The sequence below is a fragment of the Myotis myotis genome, unplaced genomic scaffold, assembly GCF_014108235.1.
Source record: "Myotis myotis isolate mMyoMyo1 unplaced genomic scaffold, mMyoMyo1.p scaffold_m19_p_12, whole genome shotgun sequence".
NCBI lineage: Eukaryota > Metazoa > Chordata > Mammalia > Chiroptera > Vespertilionidae > Myotis > Myotis myotis.
The window spans coordinates 56,355,051-56,372,407 of record NW_023416316.1 but is presented as its reverse complement, the minus strand read 5'-3'; the positions used below and the strand labels follow the sequence as shown (position 1 = coordinate 56,372,407).

The 17,357-nt window shown below is 37.9% G+C and overlaps 1 protein-coding gene across 1 annotated transcript in view; it reads right to left on the bottom strand.

Annotated features, from left to right (window-relative positions):
- The window catches only part of CCDC171 (coiled-coil domain containing 171), a 252,847-nt gene that overhangs the window by 30,807 nt on the left and 204,683 nt on the right, over positions 1–17,357 (bottom strand). The gene's annotated exons all lie outside the window — the stretch shown is intronic.

Sequence of the window (17,357 nt, the reverse complement as noted above, 5' to 3'; positions counted from 1 at the left end):
ACACCTGATGCCTTGTGTTATCTGTGCCATTAAAAGAAGGAGCAATGTGGTTATAAAAGCTGAATTATTTTAATAACCATTCTTGGAATTTCTTGGAGTTTGTGGGGGTTTTTAACCTGCTTTAGGAAAAAACATTAAGCGTGTTTCAAAGCATTGGAGGAATTAATATTCAAATAAATATGTATCCGGAAATATAAGTACATGAAACAGGCATTTCAAAAAGATTACTCCATAGGCAAAACATAGTAATACACCAAAATAATGAATACCTGTACCCATGCAGGATAAGATACAGAATATCTATATAAACATACAAATATATCTAAGTTCAAAACTCTGTCAAACCTTTTCTTTTCTCCAAAAAATTTTATGTTATCAAGAAAAGGAAAAATCAGTTTGGGTATACATAATTATAACCATAAGGATTGATAATATACACTATGTTATTTAATTTAAAATTTTGTCATTAAGTCATAAACCACTAGAAAGAATTAAGAAAATGATGTATCAAAACAATCACTCTATCATGATAAAATCAGATATAATCTACACTGTATACAATCCACATGGCACATTTTTTCAACCAAATGCATATTTTCAGTTAGAAGTCATCAGAAATAAGATGGAGGAGACTAGAAACATAAAGCTGTAACCTTAGTTGACCCCTTACGTTCTGGAAGGGTATCTTTCCAATTGGTGTCAGGCAAACATTGAGAACAAAAGGATATCCAAAAGGATAAGCTGAATTCAGATGCTATCAAAGTATGCCCTAAGCCAAAGTTCTGGGAGCGAAGACAGCTATTTCTTCCCAGATTCTAAGCCAACATAGGATCTTAAGAACAAACGCAGTATCTTCAAACCAGTGTAACATGGAAGGATGCACGCTTTCAATTCTCTGTGCATAAAGCGGCTTCAAAGGGAAAAAGGAAGGTCCTTTTGTTCTAGGTAAAAGCCTTAACCATAGACCCAGTGAATTTGTCAGTCTTCATACACAGCCATTTTTTACTGAAAGAAAGAAAAAAGGCTTTTTTTGCACAGAAAACTATAAAACTTTTATTCAAGTTTAAATTCTCTTATCTCTTAACAGCCTTAAGGTAAGTCAACATAAACATCATCATTCTTAATGTTCCCTACTATTTCATAGCCTGGAATACTTTTCCAAGAAAAGTATCTATTTCCATCTTTGGTTAGAGCATGGGCTTTGGACACAGACAAGGGTTCCAATCTAGTTCCCAAACAGCATGATCTTGGGCAAATTACTTATCCTCTCGGGACTAGTGGCCTCATCTGCAATATGGAAAAACAAAATTTCTCTTATAAGACTGAGATGCAGATTACATTAACTAATAGATGGAATAAATGTAGCTGTAATAGGTCTCCATAGTCTCTGGCAATTAGATGCTATTTAGAGGATGGGTTACTAATTTAAAGCACGCTGAATCAGTTGCCCAACTTTCTCTTCATACACACATCCTATATCATCAACACAACTATTCACACATCCATTCCTCACAATTAATTACCTATGTATTAACTCTTAATTCAACTTGAACAAAAGTTTCCTTGTCCACACACGGTTCAGAGTGAGTCCGTTAACTGGTCAATGAGTCTGACTAGGAGAAAATGATGTGCTGTGACCACCCACTTTGTTGGATTTAATGTCTTGGGTGTGGGAGATTTCATTTTAAAGAAATCATTTAGCTCTCTCGTGGGTATTTGGTTTGGCATAAATCATGAATTTTCAAGAAAAAGTTTCTTCCAAAATTATTATGAGAATTATATGACTCTTTATGTTTATTGTTCAGCTGCCCACTTATTCTTTTGGTATTGCTTCCTATTTAATATCCACTTTTTAAAACTATTGACAAATTAAAAAAAATTCACAGCATATAAGAGGAGTTTTAGACATCTAAATACAATAGAACTGGAACTACTTTAAATATGGAATTATAATATTTACGATATCAGTGATATCAGAACTGGAACTACTTTAAATATGGAATTATAATATTTACGATATCAGTGACAATTGTATTGAAAATTCCAAAGTATTGAAACCATATAATTATTAAGACTTTTACTTCCCCTGCAGGTATAATACATGAGTCTAATAAACTTTCACACTATGAAAAAACACACTTATATTATATTAAAATATTTCAAACTATTTAATGAGGTTCGTTTCCTTCCAAAAGTAAACTGAGGTTGTGTCTGAACCAGCTTGAGGCAAGGGAAGTTTCAAACATAATGTTTTTAAAACCAGCCATTATTTCCCATGTTGAAAAAAAAATTGCAATTTTATTTCCTAACAGCAAATGAAACTGTCAGGAAAATTTAGGTGTAATAAAATGGGGTGGTTAAACCAACATGCTAGACTTGAAATAAAACTGAATTAAAGGAATTAAAATTAATTCTTATGTCAGTCAACTCTTTAAAAATACTGTTCAAAACTTGCTGTTTTTACAAACAGAACTTCCTTGTTCTTGATAAAGTGCAAAGTTAACTATCTCTTTAAAGGCCACTCATGCTGCTGTGGTTGAAACTGTGCATCGGACAATATTTTGCATAAAAATGTGTTGCTTCTGGCAAATTTTCTGCCTACATAAAAAGTTGTCAAGCTGGGTGACTTTAGTGGTACGAGTTTTAAAATGGTGGATTCAGTCCAAGGTTAGCTAATAACGGCTGACATGCCCTGGAATCTCGAGGCCTAAATCAACATTGTTTTCACAGCTGTAATTAAGCCACCTAATCAGAAGCACATTTTGACGGGACAGTTTCTGGAAGCCAGACATTACAATTCCTTATGCCTGGAGCGCAGTGGCTTGTGAGCGGTCCTCGTTTAATTTCAGGTTAAAAAGAAGGGGGGAGCAGTAAAATAAAAAGACTACTTTTTTTTTTTTAAGCAACACACAACCGTTGAAATGAAGCAGGCCTATGTGTTCATGCCTTGACCAGCCTCCCATCCCACCCTCCTCTGGCTCTCGGCTGAGTCCCTCAAATCCCCAGTGGCAGCTGCACACAGTGAGATGAAGGGTCTCTGCCAAGATCAACAGATGAGCTGGTCGAAACTGGCTCTCTGTGTGTTCTGATTGTAAATTGTGCTGGTGATGATTAGAGAACTCTAACACAGGATGTCGACTCTTAAAACTGTCCAGAGAAAATAATTTTTTTTAAGTTCAGGAAATTTTTTTTTTACTTTTTTTGTGGTTTGGTACATAGTGTTGTGTCTATAACTTTCACATGATTCAAATGAATTCACCCAAATTAAGCAACTCCGTTATTTAAAAGAAGGAAGAAAGAAGGCCATGGCTTGGTTCCTAGAAGGGACCTTCATCGCTGGCTGTTTATATAACTGCGGGAGAGTGCGGTTCCCCACCAGCCCACCAGGCATGTGCTCCAACCACCTGCCAGGGGAAGATATTTCTAAAATGATGAAAATCTAGACTGTGATAGTCACATTTTATCAAGCAACTGGATTGATGTCTTTAAAAGAGCTAAATTGCCAGGTGAAGTTGTTTTCTGCAGTGTTGTTGCATTCTATAACATTTAAACTTTCAACCCCAGAGGCCATAGTAAAACTATCAATATGAAGGCACTAGTCACTGGAGTCTGATTACATTTAGTTCTGCATTTTAATTACATATGGATTCTATTAACTAAAACTTTTGCCTTATAGGCAGCATTTTAATCAAATTACTATAATTTTCAAATATGTTACAATAGTTTGACGAGTTAAAAGTTCACATTCCTAACATATTAAATATCAAAAAAATCTTTGCATAAAAAAAGGGAATACTCCTTACAAATACGCTAATACATTTTCAGATTACTTTGGGGACTTTTGACTAACTAGTTACAAGTTATTATGAAATTTATTTAACTCCTATATATTTGTAAATGGATTATTGTTGTTGAATATTACCAAATTCAAAATATAATTATGTTATAAACTCAGAACCATATTGTTGTAAAGTGAAGCAAGAACAAAACAAAACATGGTTAGAAATTAAGTACATATTCAAAATCGGTATTTGTAAGGTCAATCAAAGAATTTTGGAGCTGAAAGTGAATTTAGATTTCATCTAGTTTAAACCCTTCATTTTACAGACAGAAAAAAACAAATCCAAGGAGATTGTGTGATTTATTTCCTAAAGCTTTGTGGTGAGTTGATAACAAAGATTGTTCTAGAACCCACGTTTTCTCTGATTCTCTGTCATGCCACTTTCTAATACAGCAGATTGACATTCTGTACAAGCAACAATATAGCTGCGAATCCCCTACCACCCAAGAACCAAAAGAAATATTTTTTAATGTCGTAAAAACACACAACATAAAATTTACCAGTTTAATATCTTTAAAGTGTACAATTCATTTGCATCAGCAATATCCACACTGTTGTACCACCATCACAACTATCTTAGCTTTAGAACTTTTCCATCATGAAAAAGGAAATCCCATACCCATTAAACAGTCATTCTCCATTCCTACCCCCACCCCACCCCCATCAACAACTAACCTGCTTTCTGGCTCTATTGAGGCAGAATATGCCTATTCTGCATATTCCATATAAATGGAATCATACAATATGTGGCCGTTTGAGTCTGGCTTCTTTCATTTATCATAAAGTTTTTAAAGGGCATCCATGTTGTAACATGGATCAATACTTCACTCCTTTTACGGCTGAGTAATATTGCATGGTCTGGATAGACCACAGTTCTTTATCCACAATATATGAACATTTGGGTTGTTTCGATCTTTTGGCTATTGTGAACAGTGCTGCTATAGTATAAACATTCCCTATTTTTCTCTCTCTTTTTTTCTTCTTCATGGCATTCCTAGTAGGTGTGAAATGGTATCTTATTTTGGTTTTGACTTGCATTTCCATACTGGCTAATGATGTTGAGCATCTCTACATGTCTGTAGATCATCTGGTTGTCTTATTTTGAGAAGTATCTATTCAAGTTCTTTGCCCATTTTAAAAATTAGGTTATATTGTCTTTTTGTTGTTGAGACACAAGTTTTCTTTACATATTAGACCCTAATCAGATAACTGATTATAAATATTTTCTCTCATTTTTATAGGGTGTTTTTTAATACACAAAAGTTTTTAATTTTGATAAAGTCCAAATTATCTATTTTTTTCTTTTGTCACTCATGCTTTTGGTGTCTTATATAAGAATCCACTGGGCCAAAACCAAGCTCGTAACGATTTATTTCTAGGTTTTTTATTAAGAATTTTAGGACTTACAGTTAGATCTTTGATCCATTTTGAGTTAATTTTTGTATATTGTGTGAGGTTAATGTTCAGGGAAATACATTTTTGAAAACACACTTTCTACTGATTTATGTAAATTAGACTTCTATTTCTGAAATAAACCTCACGTACTCTTACTTTTTGCAAGGCCAGGGCATAACTACTTTTAATCTGTATATACAATTGTTATAGACATTTACAGAGTGCCCATCATGTGAATAAAAGTTATTATACTGGTCATTTTATGTCTATGTGGGTAAACATACAGAGGCAGGGGTCTGAAAAAAATCTAACAAAGTTTAAAAATATTTAAGTGGTATGCTGAAAAGAATATTCTTCTTATTATAAATAATTTTTGTCTTTGAAGTTTTGGGGGTATTTTTGCTTTGTTTTTTAAGGAAAATAGTGAAGAGGAGAAAAATATTTAATGTACATTATTTTAAACTTTAACTTAAAATTTTATATTGATATAATAATGTGTATATTATTATATCCATTCTAACTAAGTGATTGCTAGAGAAATATATGAAATATCGTTTGATGGGAATTAATTTAAGAAAATTTGTGTAGGAAAAATTTGGGGGGAACTATCATTTGTGCAATATATATGTTCCATAACAACTATGTTTAAACGAATATGATTAAAGGAATATTCTTCCAATTAATTTAAATTCTAATCAACCAGTATTTATTGAAGTCAGATCACTATAATGGATTTTTTTAATGAATCCTAATATGGTAATACATACACAACTAATTGATTATGTAAGTCGGACTACTACATAGTGCTCAGACAGGTAAGTACAGTGATAAATGAGCTTACTAAAGGGTTCTTCTGGCAACTGTGAGATGAACTTAAAAAAACAGATGGATTCAGAACATGCCTGAATGTCAGGAAGAAAGTGTAGAGCTAAAAATGTGTTGAGCCATGTTATGGCCTAACCATATCTATATGTTGGAAAGATAACTCTGGCATTAAAGTAGCAGACAGGGTGGAAGGGGAAAATCTAGATATGGGGAAACTCATTGGAAAAAAAACAAGAAAATACTATACCTCAAGGAAAGCCTAATGTGACCATAAGGAGAAAGGAGAGAATAAGGAGAGAATAAGTCTAAGAAATCTGTGGTAGTAGAAACAATACCACTTAGCAATTGATTAAATATTGATGGTAGAGGGAAAGTAGAACAAATGTTAAGAGGTTTCCGTGGGCTGCAAGGGGGATAGTTATGTCAGAGATAGGGAATGTATGAAACAAAGAACTTGGAAAAATGGGGAAGGGTAACGTTGGATAATGTGTTCAGTTGGGACCTCAGTGAGTTTGAGGTGTCTAGAAAACTGAAGCGGAGACTTCTGAAAATTCAGCAGGCAACTAAAGCCCTCAAAGAACTCAATTTAGTGAGAAGGATAAAGTAGCAGGAGGGACACTCAGAAGCATAGTAGTTGCTGCCACTCCTAGAATAACTGATGAAAATAATTAAAACATTGATGCCGAATTACCATCTATATTTCCTACAACTTAATTACCAACTGATTACAATGATCAGAGTTCGACATTTTCATCCTGGCCTCTCCTTGCTTCACCCTTGTAATATGTCTTCACTGAAGAATAGAATTATATAAATACAGGGTGGGGCAAATGCAGGTTTACAGTTGTTCGTATGGAAAATAATGTAATAATTAATAAATAATACAAGAATAAACTGTTTCATGTACTCACAACTGTAAACTACTTTTGCCTCACCCTGTATATTACATTTATATATAAATGTATATATCTAATTTAAAATTTTTATATAGTATATAAATAATACTAGTAGCCAGGTGCATGAAATTCGTGCACATTAAAAGGGAATTAATTGCCCTAACTGGTTTGGCTCAGTGGATAGAGCATCGGCATGTGGACTCAAGGGTCCCAGGTTCGATTCCGGTCAAGGGCAAGTACCTTGGTTGCAGGCACATCCCCAGTGGGGAGTGTGCAGGAGGCAGCTGATCGATGTTTCTCTCTCATCAATGTTTCTAACTCTCTATCCCTCTCCCTTCCTCTCTGTAAAAAATCAATAAAATATATATTTTTTAAAAAGGGAATTAATTAGCGGAGATATTTTAATATTGCTATTTGCCCTTTCTCTATAATAGAAGTGTGAAAGATGAAAGGAAATTAGTGAAATGTATATAAAAATCATATATAAATTTATTAATAAATAAACAGTAACAAAAGGATATAACAACAACAGAGGCATAATATAAAAATGACAAAAACATGATATAAAAACAACAGTGATACAAACAATGACTGATAAAGTGATTAAACTTATTCTAATATCTCCCTGTACACCATATTAAGAGTGAAAACACTTTCAGAGTGCTTGACTAATTTCCCTTGTGATGAAGTACTTAGAACTTTAATTGTAACATCACATGCTTTTCAAACTCGAGAGAAAGCAACATATAACTGACCATGTGCAAAAACGGGTTCAGGTAAGAATAAGCCTACTTTGTCTAGAGTTTGTCCTTGTGATTTATCAATAGTCATCACAAATGCTGGCAACATGGGAAACCATCGTTGAATCAATTTAAATGGGAGGCCAGTGTCAGATGGGGACAAATTAATTCTTGGAATCAGAACAGCCTCTCCCTCTGCAGATCTTGTTAATACTTCAGCTTCGATAATGTTAGGTTGTAATCTTTTGATAATAAATCTGGTACCATTACAAAGACCCCATTTACTACTGAGATTTCTCAATAGCATGATGATTGCACCCACTTTCAATTTTAATTTATGACACGGCATTCCCAAAGGAGTAATACTATTAAGAAATTCTATGGGAAAATTTTCCATTTCAGCATCATCTGTGGAATCAATGGAATCATCACTCAAATATGTGTGAAAATCTCCATCGAGTATATCCAAATTTTCTTCATTTAATGTTTGTTGAACATGCTCATTTTTTGGACAAAGAATTGCACGTTTAGATATATTTTTAATATTATCTATAGCAGTGGTTCTCAACCTTGGCTGCACATTATAATCACCTGGGAATCTTTTTAAAATCCTGATTCCTGGGCCTCATCCTCCGGAAATTGTTTCTTTGTTATGGGGTAGGGCCACAACATTAGTAACAAAGAAACAGAATTAAAACTTTATTGTGGGGAGCCACTACAGTGTTTTGAACAGGTTCAAGCCTTGGACTGATGAGAGGGCACAGTCCTCTCATTGCCACGTGCAAGTCCCAGCTTGGAGGGCAGGACCTTCCCTGCACAATTATAGCCAACAGCTGTAGCTATAAGCTTGAACCTGTGGCCCCACATGCCTGAGTGATGTAGGCTTGATAGAGTTCAGGTGCATGTAGTTGAGTAGGATTGAAACCCAGGAGAAAGTTGTAAACATCTTGGTCACGCCCTTACTTTGCCTCGTAGCATCTGCTATAAAATAAAGGCATGGATGTGGGCATGGTCGTTGTCTCTCAGAGAAGGAGCGTCCCACCGAGACCCAGCTTTCATTCTCTTGTCTGTCTTTTCTAAGCCTTTCAGCCACCCCCACTCAGGTTCACCCTTGGCTGTGCTGGCACGGCACACTTTATAAAGATCTCCCAGGGTGGGTTCCTGCCTCAAACCCCACCTTTACAGGAAACAGCTCGGGGGAGGGTGCAGCTGTTGCCAAGACAACCCCTGCAGGACTGACTTCCTTCCGCTTGGTCGAGGTTCTTCTGGTCGTGATGAACACCACCCAGGGTTTTTATATAAGTAGATAATCTATATATATAAAAGCCTAAGTGACTGTTACGACCAGTCAACTGAATGACCTGTTGACTGGTCGCTATGACATGCACTGACCACCAAGGGACAGATGCTCATGCAAGAGCTGCCCTCTGGTGGTCAGTGCGCTACCATAGCCAACCTCCCACAGCAGGCCAACCTTCTGCAGTCCCTCTCCCCAGCCAGCCCTGATCGGCTGATCACCAGCTAAGCCGAGGGACCCCACCCGTGCACGAATTCGTGCACTGGGCCTCTAGTTATATTATAATTTCATATAAGTATGAAATTTATAATATCATGCCCCTATAGTCACTGACATCATTCATATCCAGACATCATTCATTCATTCATTCATCCTCTTAAACTGCATCATACAAAAATTAAAAGACTAGAAGGAAGGTGTGAAGCCAATGAAATATACATTATTACCTCTAAGCCTCTGTTAATTATGCAAAAAAGCTTGAGTTTCTGGACTATGAGAAACTTTTAAAAGTTTGGGTAGATGTGTCAAGGACCAAGGAAAATATCTGCATGTTGACTGGGCTATCCCACCTTTTGATTTTTCATGTTTCCCTTATTTAACTCCAAAGGCCAGAGCTGGAGGCCATGATAAAAATACGGGAGAATTTAATAAGCATCTAAGCAAATGGGTAAAACAGATGTTATTATGGTAGCACATGTCAGTGAATTTTGAAGATAAATAGGAAAAAAATAAGATTTGCATTTGAGAAAAGTAAACAAATAAAGCAAAGGGAGTAGATGTTTACAATGCACTTGTCAGAAACAGCTCAGAGTTCTTACAGAGCTGAGAATCACAGAGTGTAGGGCACACCGACCTAGCCCCTCCTCTTCCTCCAGTCTCCCCTCCAACAATTCTCCACCTAATTCTCTCTTCCCCAATCATACAGACATATTTTCATTCCTTGAGCATGCCACGCTTTCTTTTGTCAGTTCCTATTTAATCTTCATTTTCTCAACTAAGATTTCAATTTCTCAAGTAGACCACCCTAAGCCTAAGTTAGGTCCCCCAGTTATATGCTCTCACAGCACTCCATGATTCCACTTGAATATCATTCTTTTAATTATTTGTGTAATAGTTGTGTTCTCACTGTACTCAAAGTACCACGATGGTAGAGCTTTGTCTTAGTCCACATTGCAGTCCCATAGAAAAGTCTCACAGGCAACAAAAAAAAATCAGAGGCCTTAGGTTCTAATCTAATTGGATTCTAGTTAAAAACCTGTAAGTGAGACTAGATAATCTGTACTTTATACCACTAAACTGCAACCTCACTCAACAAACTAAGTCAGCTTATGACTCATTAAAAAAAAAGTTATTTTTCTTAAAGGGCTGAAAACCTCAATAATAAACATCAGGAATCAACTGAGACAAAGCACTTGAAAGTTTATGAAAGCAACTTACCTTAAATTCTATCAGTGTCTTTACACAATACTAATACTGACAAGCAATCCTTCCTCTCTCAAGAAAATGTAATAAAAATAAATATGACACAATATTATTTGAGAACTTCAAAGGGGAATCTTACTTTTCTTTAATTTTTATTTATTGATTTATTTATTTTACGGAGAGAGGGGGATCAATTTGCTGTTCCATTTATTTGTGCATTCATTGGTTGATTCTGTGCCCTGACCTGGGATCAAACAGAACCCACCACTTTGGAGTATCGGATGATGCTCTAACCAACTGAGCAACCTAGCCAGGGCGGGGAATCTTACTTTTTGTTTTATCTAAACTAAACCAAAATATCTAATTCTTTCACCTTTGTTAACAATATAATACCACTGACAACAATCAAATCTGACATAATGGTACAAAGATATCTCCCTAGCAAAGATACTAACCAAAATGCTCCTCTGATTTGTAATTTATTACTTTCTCATAAATAAAGTACTACAGAACTAAAAACATACTGCTTAAAAATACAGTGGTAATGAGGCAAAGCAATACTGTAGCTTGCAGCATCATAACTCACTGCAAAGTATTTGGGTTTGGCATTCTGTGTTTCACAGATTGAAATATCATATGTTTCTCCACAGCTGTGGGTATGCCGGCATCCGAACACCCGCAAGTAATTGGTTCTGACTGCTGTACTGTTCTCTACTGGGTTGTATGGGACTCAAAAGGCCTTTCTGGTTACTATTACTCAAGATAAAAGCTCTAGAGCAGCGCTAAGTTAATGGGTCAAAGACCAACATACTGAAAATGTTAAAGTACTGGCAAGTATACAACTGGCAGGAATTCTTAGATGAACTCCAGCATTATTATTACATCTTGCTGAACAAAAAAGTGAAAATGTCACCTAAAAAGGGATACAGTCTTTATAGGTGACGGTTCATGTCTACAATATGATCAATCTCTATCACTGCAACATCACAATATATTAAGTTTTTTATTACTACTGAATATTTATTTTTTATTTTTATCCAGTGAAATGGCTGAAAAAGATACTAATGAGCATATACGGACTGTTCTCAGTTCATTAAATAAGTGATAACAACAACTAACATTAATGGGGTATTTAATATGTGCTAAAAGCACTGATTTAAGTGTTGTTTTAGCTCTTTTGCCTACTCATAAAAAGATTACCTCATAGTTACATATATGTCTTACTATAGCTTAGCTGTAGTAAATATATGTAACTATTAGAATTTTTTGTTTGTAGAGAAGAGAGCTATTACTTATTGAGCTCCTAATTTTATTACAGACAATGTCTTTGTTTAGGCCTCATAACAATCTCGCAGTGTAGGCAACTTCAACCATATGTTACCAATACAGACATTGATGCTTAGAGTGTTGTATGGATGATCAATAACTGTGCCAGAAAGCACACCCAGACCTGCCTGACTCTCAAGTCTTGTTGAGAGCAGAAGGCAATGAGAGATGGGGGTGGGTACTGGATTAAGCTAGTTCATCAGAAGCCCAGTAAAGGAATTTTGAGAATGGCCAAAATAACAGTACTAGAGAGGCTGAACAAGAACACCAAAAGCAAAATGGTCAGAGGTAGAATCAAATCAGATTATAGAGTAAAAAGCAGGACTGGATGGTACAACAGATTGGGAACATACGAAGGTAAGCAGTCTTGGACTCCAGTGGGTACAGGCTGTTTCAGTGAGTTAGATGTCTTTAACTGAGAGGGAGAATGGAACTAAAGTAACAACACATTTTTCTATTATATAGAAAACTCATTATATAATTTAATTAAGTAAACATATGCACTATTCATAAGGTTTGTTCCTCAAAACAAAATAAAACAAGATTTGATTGTTCTTCCCCCTAAACAAAATGTCAAGTTGTTATATATTTTTCAAAAACTCCCACAAACATTTCATACTCTCAATACTTTCTTCTGATAATGCTATGCAGAATGAACTGCTCCCTCATCTATGTTCCCGAAGACTTTATACAAGCCTATTTTTATGACTGCTTATATGACTGCTTCCCTTACTAGAAGATGAATCCACAAGGGCAGAGATTGTCTTATCACCTTCAAACCCACAGAACAAATAAAATATAGACAAAAAAACAAAAATGCCAATAATTATATTAATGTAAATGGCCTACCAACCCAATTAAAATCCTATGATGTCAAATAGAACAATAAAACAAAGCCAAACTGTACCTTTCTATAAGAGATCCACTGTAAGCCCTAGCTGGATTGCTCAGTGGTTGGAGCATTGGCCCTCAAACCAAAGGGTCATGGGTCAGATTCATGGTTAAAGGCACGTACTTCAGTTGCAGGCTCAATCCTGGCCAAAGTATGTGAGGGAGGCAACCAATTGATGTTTCTCTCTCTCTCCCTCCTCCCTGCCTCTCTTTAAAAAAAAAAAAAAAAAAAAAAAAAGACCCACTGTAAATATAAAACATAAATTAAAGAAAAGAATGGAAAAATATATATTATACAAACACCAGTCAAAAGAAAGCTGGAATGTGAAAAGATAATAACTGAAAATGGATAATTATTAAAATGGACAGTACAGTGATCAGGGCCAAAACCATATTTCCGGAGATCTAAATTTAAGATACTGAAATACACAAAGTCACTCCCATCTTTAAACTGAGTTCCCTGAATCCTCTGAACACACCATTCCTACATCTCACACTTAACAGCTAAATCCTTGAGATACTTGGTTAAATGCAGTGGGGTTTTTGGTCAACTTCCACTTATTTATCCACCTCTTATTGAAAGAGTCTTTGCTAAGGTTACCAAAGGTCTCCATATATTAAACTGAAAGGCCATTTTCAATCCTGATTTCATTTGATTTTCAACAGAATATTAGACAATTGACACATCACTCTTCTTAAAATACTCCAATCTCATGGCATCATACATACATTCTGGAGTTTCTTCTTAGCTCTTTTTTTTTCCATTTTAAGTTATTTTTATTCTTCTTGTGGTCAATACATAACAGAGCAGTTGAGGTGTATGATAATCAAAGAATAGTTCATGGTTGAATAAATTTAATACTCTTGCTACATCAGTGCAGCATATTAAAAAGTCCACTGTAATATTTAACTCAACTGATTAAGGCATTTACTGGATTTCTGATATTACAGATTTGAAATATAACATCAGTGGGGTGAGGAATTGCTTTTTAAAAAACCTTTATTGTTGAGAGTATTACATATGTCCCCTTTTTCCCCCATTGACCTCTTCCACCTTCCTCCACTCCCCAGGCCTTCACCACCCTATTGTCTGTGTCTATGGGTTATGCATATACGCAAATGAGTTCACTGGTTGATCTTCCCCCACCCCAACCTTCCCCTGCCTTCCCTCTGAAGTTTGGCAGTCTGTTTGATGTTTCTATGTTTCTGGGTCTATTTTTGTTCATTGGTTTATGTTGTTCATTATATTCCACATATGCGTGAGATCATATGATACTTATCTTTCTCTGACTGGCTTATTTCGCTGAGTTAGCATAATGCTCTCTAGGTCCATCCATGCTGTTGCAAATTGTAAGAGTTCTTTCTTTTTTACAGCTGCATAGTATTCCACTGTATAGTCTTCTTACCTCTTCATAGCCTCCTTTGCAGCCTCATCCTCTTCTACTCAAGCACTATATGCTGGAGTTTTCAAGTTTCATTCGTGGGCCCTTTTCTCTTCTTACTTCATAAACTGTCTCTATATCGTCTCATTCTTGCTAACAGCTGCAAGTCCCATCCATATGACAATGACTTAAAATTTATATATCCATGTGGCATCTTGCTTGAATTCCACAGCAAGCAGCCTTCTTGACATCCCCAGTTTGATGTCTCAAAAGTTCCTCAAAATCAACATATTTAAACCGACAATATTCCCTCCTGTTGCATTGCTTTTCTCTCAGTAAATAAGATCATTGATCTATTTCCAAAAGCAAAAATCCTAAAATTGTCTGACACACCCCTGCTCATGTTCTTCCCATCCAATTGTTTCTTCATACCAAGGCCAAAGTGATCTTTTTTAAAAAGCAAATCTGAGCACATCACTCCTTCTTTAAAGTTTTACAATGACTTTTCCTTTGCTCTTAAAACAAAGACAACAAAGTCTGACCTTTCCCTTCTCTCTAGCCCCTCCTTATCTCAGACACTCTTGCCTTTGTTCTCTTTATTCCAGCCACACTAGTCTTTCTAAGTTTCTTCTTCCCATCACAGAGTCCTTTTAGATGCTCCCACTCCCCTCCTCCTGGTCTGGAACACTACTCTCTTCCACCCCCAAATCACTCCTCTCCAGTCTTCAGATATTAGCACAAACATCACAGACCCTGAAAAGGCTTTAACCCAAAGAGTATCCTATCTAATAAAAGAGAAACATGGTAATTAGCGTACGACCGCTACCCTTCCCATTGGCTAATCAGGGCGATATGCAAATTAACTGCCAGCCAAGATGGTGGCCAGTAGCCAGGCAGCTGGAAGCGAACATGAGGCTTGCTTGCTTCAGTGACGGAGGACTCCAACGTTCCCCGCCTGCTGCTGCTGGCCTCTGAGCTGCAACTCTAAGCAACTATGTTACAAATATAGAAGCTAAAGAAAACCCCAGAAACCTGCTTTAGTCGCCGGGCTTCAGCCAGCAGGATCGCAACATTGTTTCAAATACAGAAGGTAAACAAAGGCCAGAAACCTGCTTTCAGCAGCCGAGGCCTAAGAGCTGGAGCCTCAGAGCTAAAGCTGGCCCAGAATTAAAAAAAAGAAAAAAGAAAAAAAGGAGCGGTTGGGCGCTTCAGTCACCCGCCAGCCTGAAAACAGCCCTCAGCCCCTCACCCAGACTGGCCAGGCACCCCAGTGGGGACCCCCACCCTGATACAGAACACCCTTCAGGGAAAACCAGCCGGCCCCCTCCCGTGCACCAGGCCTCTATTCTATATAGTAAAAGGGTAATATGTCTCCCAGCACCGGGATCAGCATGACAGGGGGCAGCGCCCAAACCCCCTGATCGCCCTGCGGCTCTGTGTGAGACAGGGGGCGGGGCCACAACCTCCCTATCCGCCCGGTTCTGTTCATGACAGGGGAAGGCGCCCCAACCCCCTGATTGCCCTGCGGCTTTGTGTGTGACAGGCTGCGGTGCCCCAACCCCCTGATCGGCCCTGCTCTGTGCGTGACAGGGTGCGGCGCCCCAACCCGCCCCCCATGGGCCCTGCTCTGTGTGTGACGGGGTAGAGCCATACCTCCCCATCGGCCCTGCCCTGAGTGTGACAGGGTGCGGCGCCCCAACCCCCTGGTCCGCCCTGCTCTGTGTGTGACAGGGGGCGGTGCCCCAACTCCCCTATCAGCCCTACTCTGTGAGTGACAGGGGGGAGCTCCCCAACCCCCTGATTGGCCCTGCTCTGTGGGTGACAGGGGGGAGCTCCCCAACCCCCTGATGGGCCCTGCTCTGTGCGTGACAGGGTACGGAGCCCCAACCCCCCTGATAGGCCCTGCTCTGTGCGTGACAGGGTACGGAGCCCCAACCCCCCTGATGGGCCCTGCTCTGTGAGTGACGGGGGCAGCGCCCCAATCCCAATTGGCCCTGCTCTGTGCGTGACAAGGGGTGGCGCCGCAACCTGCCCATCGACCCTGCCTTGAGTGTGACAGGGGGAGGTGCCCCAACCCCCCAATCGGCCCTACCCTGAGCTTTACTGAGGGTGGCATCGCAACCTCCCGATCTGCCCTGCTCTGTGCATGACAGGGGCGGCGCCCCAACTCCCCAATCAGCCCTGCTCTGAGCCGGACCAGGGGCTGCACCTAGGGATTGGGCCTGCCCTCTGCCACCCGGGAGCAGGCCTAAGCCAGCAGGTCGTTATCTCCCGAGGGGTCCTCGACTGCGAGAGGGCACAGGCCAGGCTGAGGGACCCCCCTCCTCCCCGAGTGCACAAATTTTTGTGCACTGGGCCTCTAGTAATATAATATTAACCAAGGAGGTCAGAGAGCTAGCAGGAAAAAAAATGTATTTTTCTGAGAAAGGTTAGAATAAATTCCAAATATTTATTTTAAAAAATGTTTAAGTTTCCTCTTCATTTTAATTTCTCTTGGTGGATGTTAAAATTACTACTGTTTCATCAAGAAAGTCACTTTAAAAACTGAACCCAATTAAACTCATATCTCAGATCCCAAATAGCAGGTTTGTTTATTTAGTGGCTACATTACCAGTATTTTTCAGTCAATAAATATTTGTTGATCACCTACTATGGGCCAAACTGTTCTTGGCACTAGAGTGACTTCACAGCAGTGAGGAAAACACCCAAAATTGTTTATCTTTATGGAACTTATATTGTACTGAGTGTAGGGAGCAAATAGGTAATAAAGAAAATAAATAAAATATACTACATGTCAACTGATGATAAGTGCTATAGTGAAAAATATAAATCAAGGAAGATGGAAGATAGATAGGTGAGCTAGGGTAAGAGTGAGATAGAGTTTGGGGGGAGGGAAGACTGGTGGTTGCAGTTATAAATACCCATGATCTTTAAGGCTTTATTGGGATGCTGACATTTGAGCTAAGACCCTCAAGGAGCTGAAGAACCAAAACCTAGCTGTGCATCCATTTGCTTTAATGCTAAACTCTTTTTCTGTTGAAATGAAATGGGTCAACAGCTGAATGGCAGATTGACACTGTTTTTACTTACAAGTTACCCTGATTTATTCTAATCAAACCAAAAAGGGGGAAAAGACATTCCAATTATTGGGTACACTCTATCACTGTTGACATATCTGCCTTTTGAGAAAAAAGTTTAAATGTTTATTTCATTCCCTTATTTCACAAGCATTCATTTTTTTATATTCTCCAAACACATATTTCAAATGTAGGAAATTTTGTTTAGTTTTAAATGAGCTCAAATTTCAGAATGGGCTAAAATTTTAAAACATAAAATGACTGC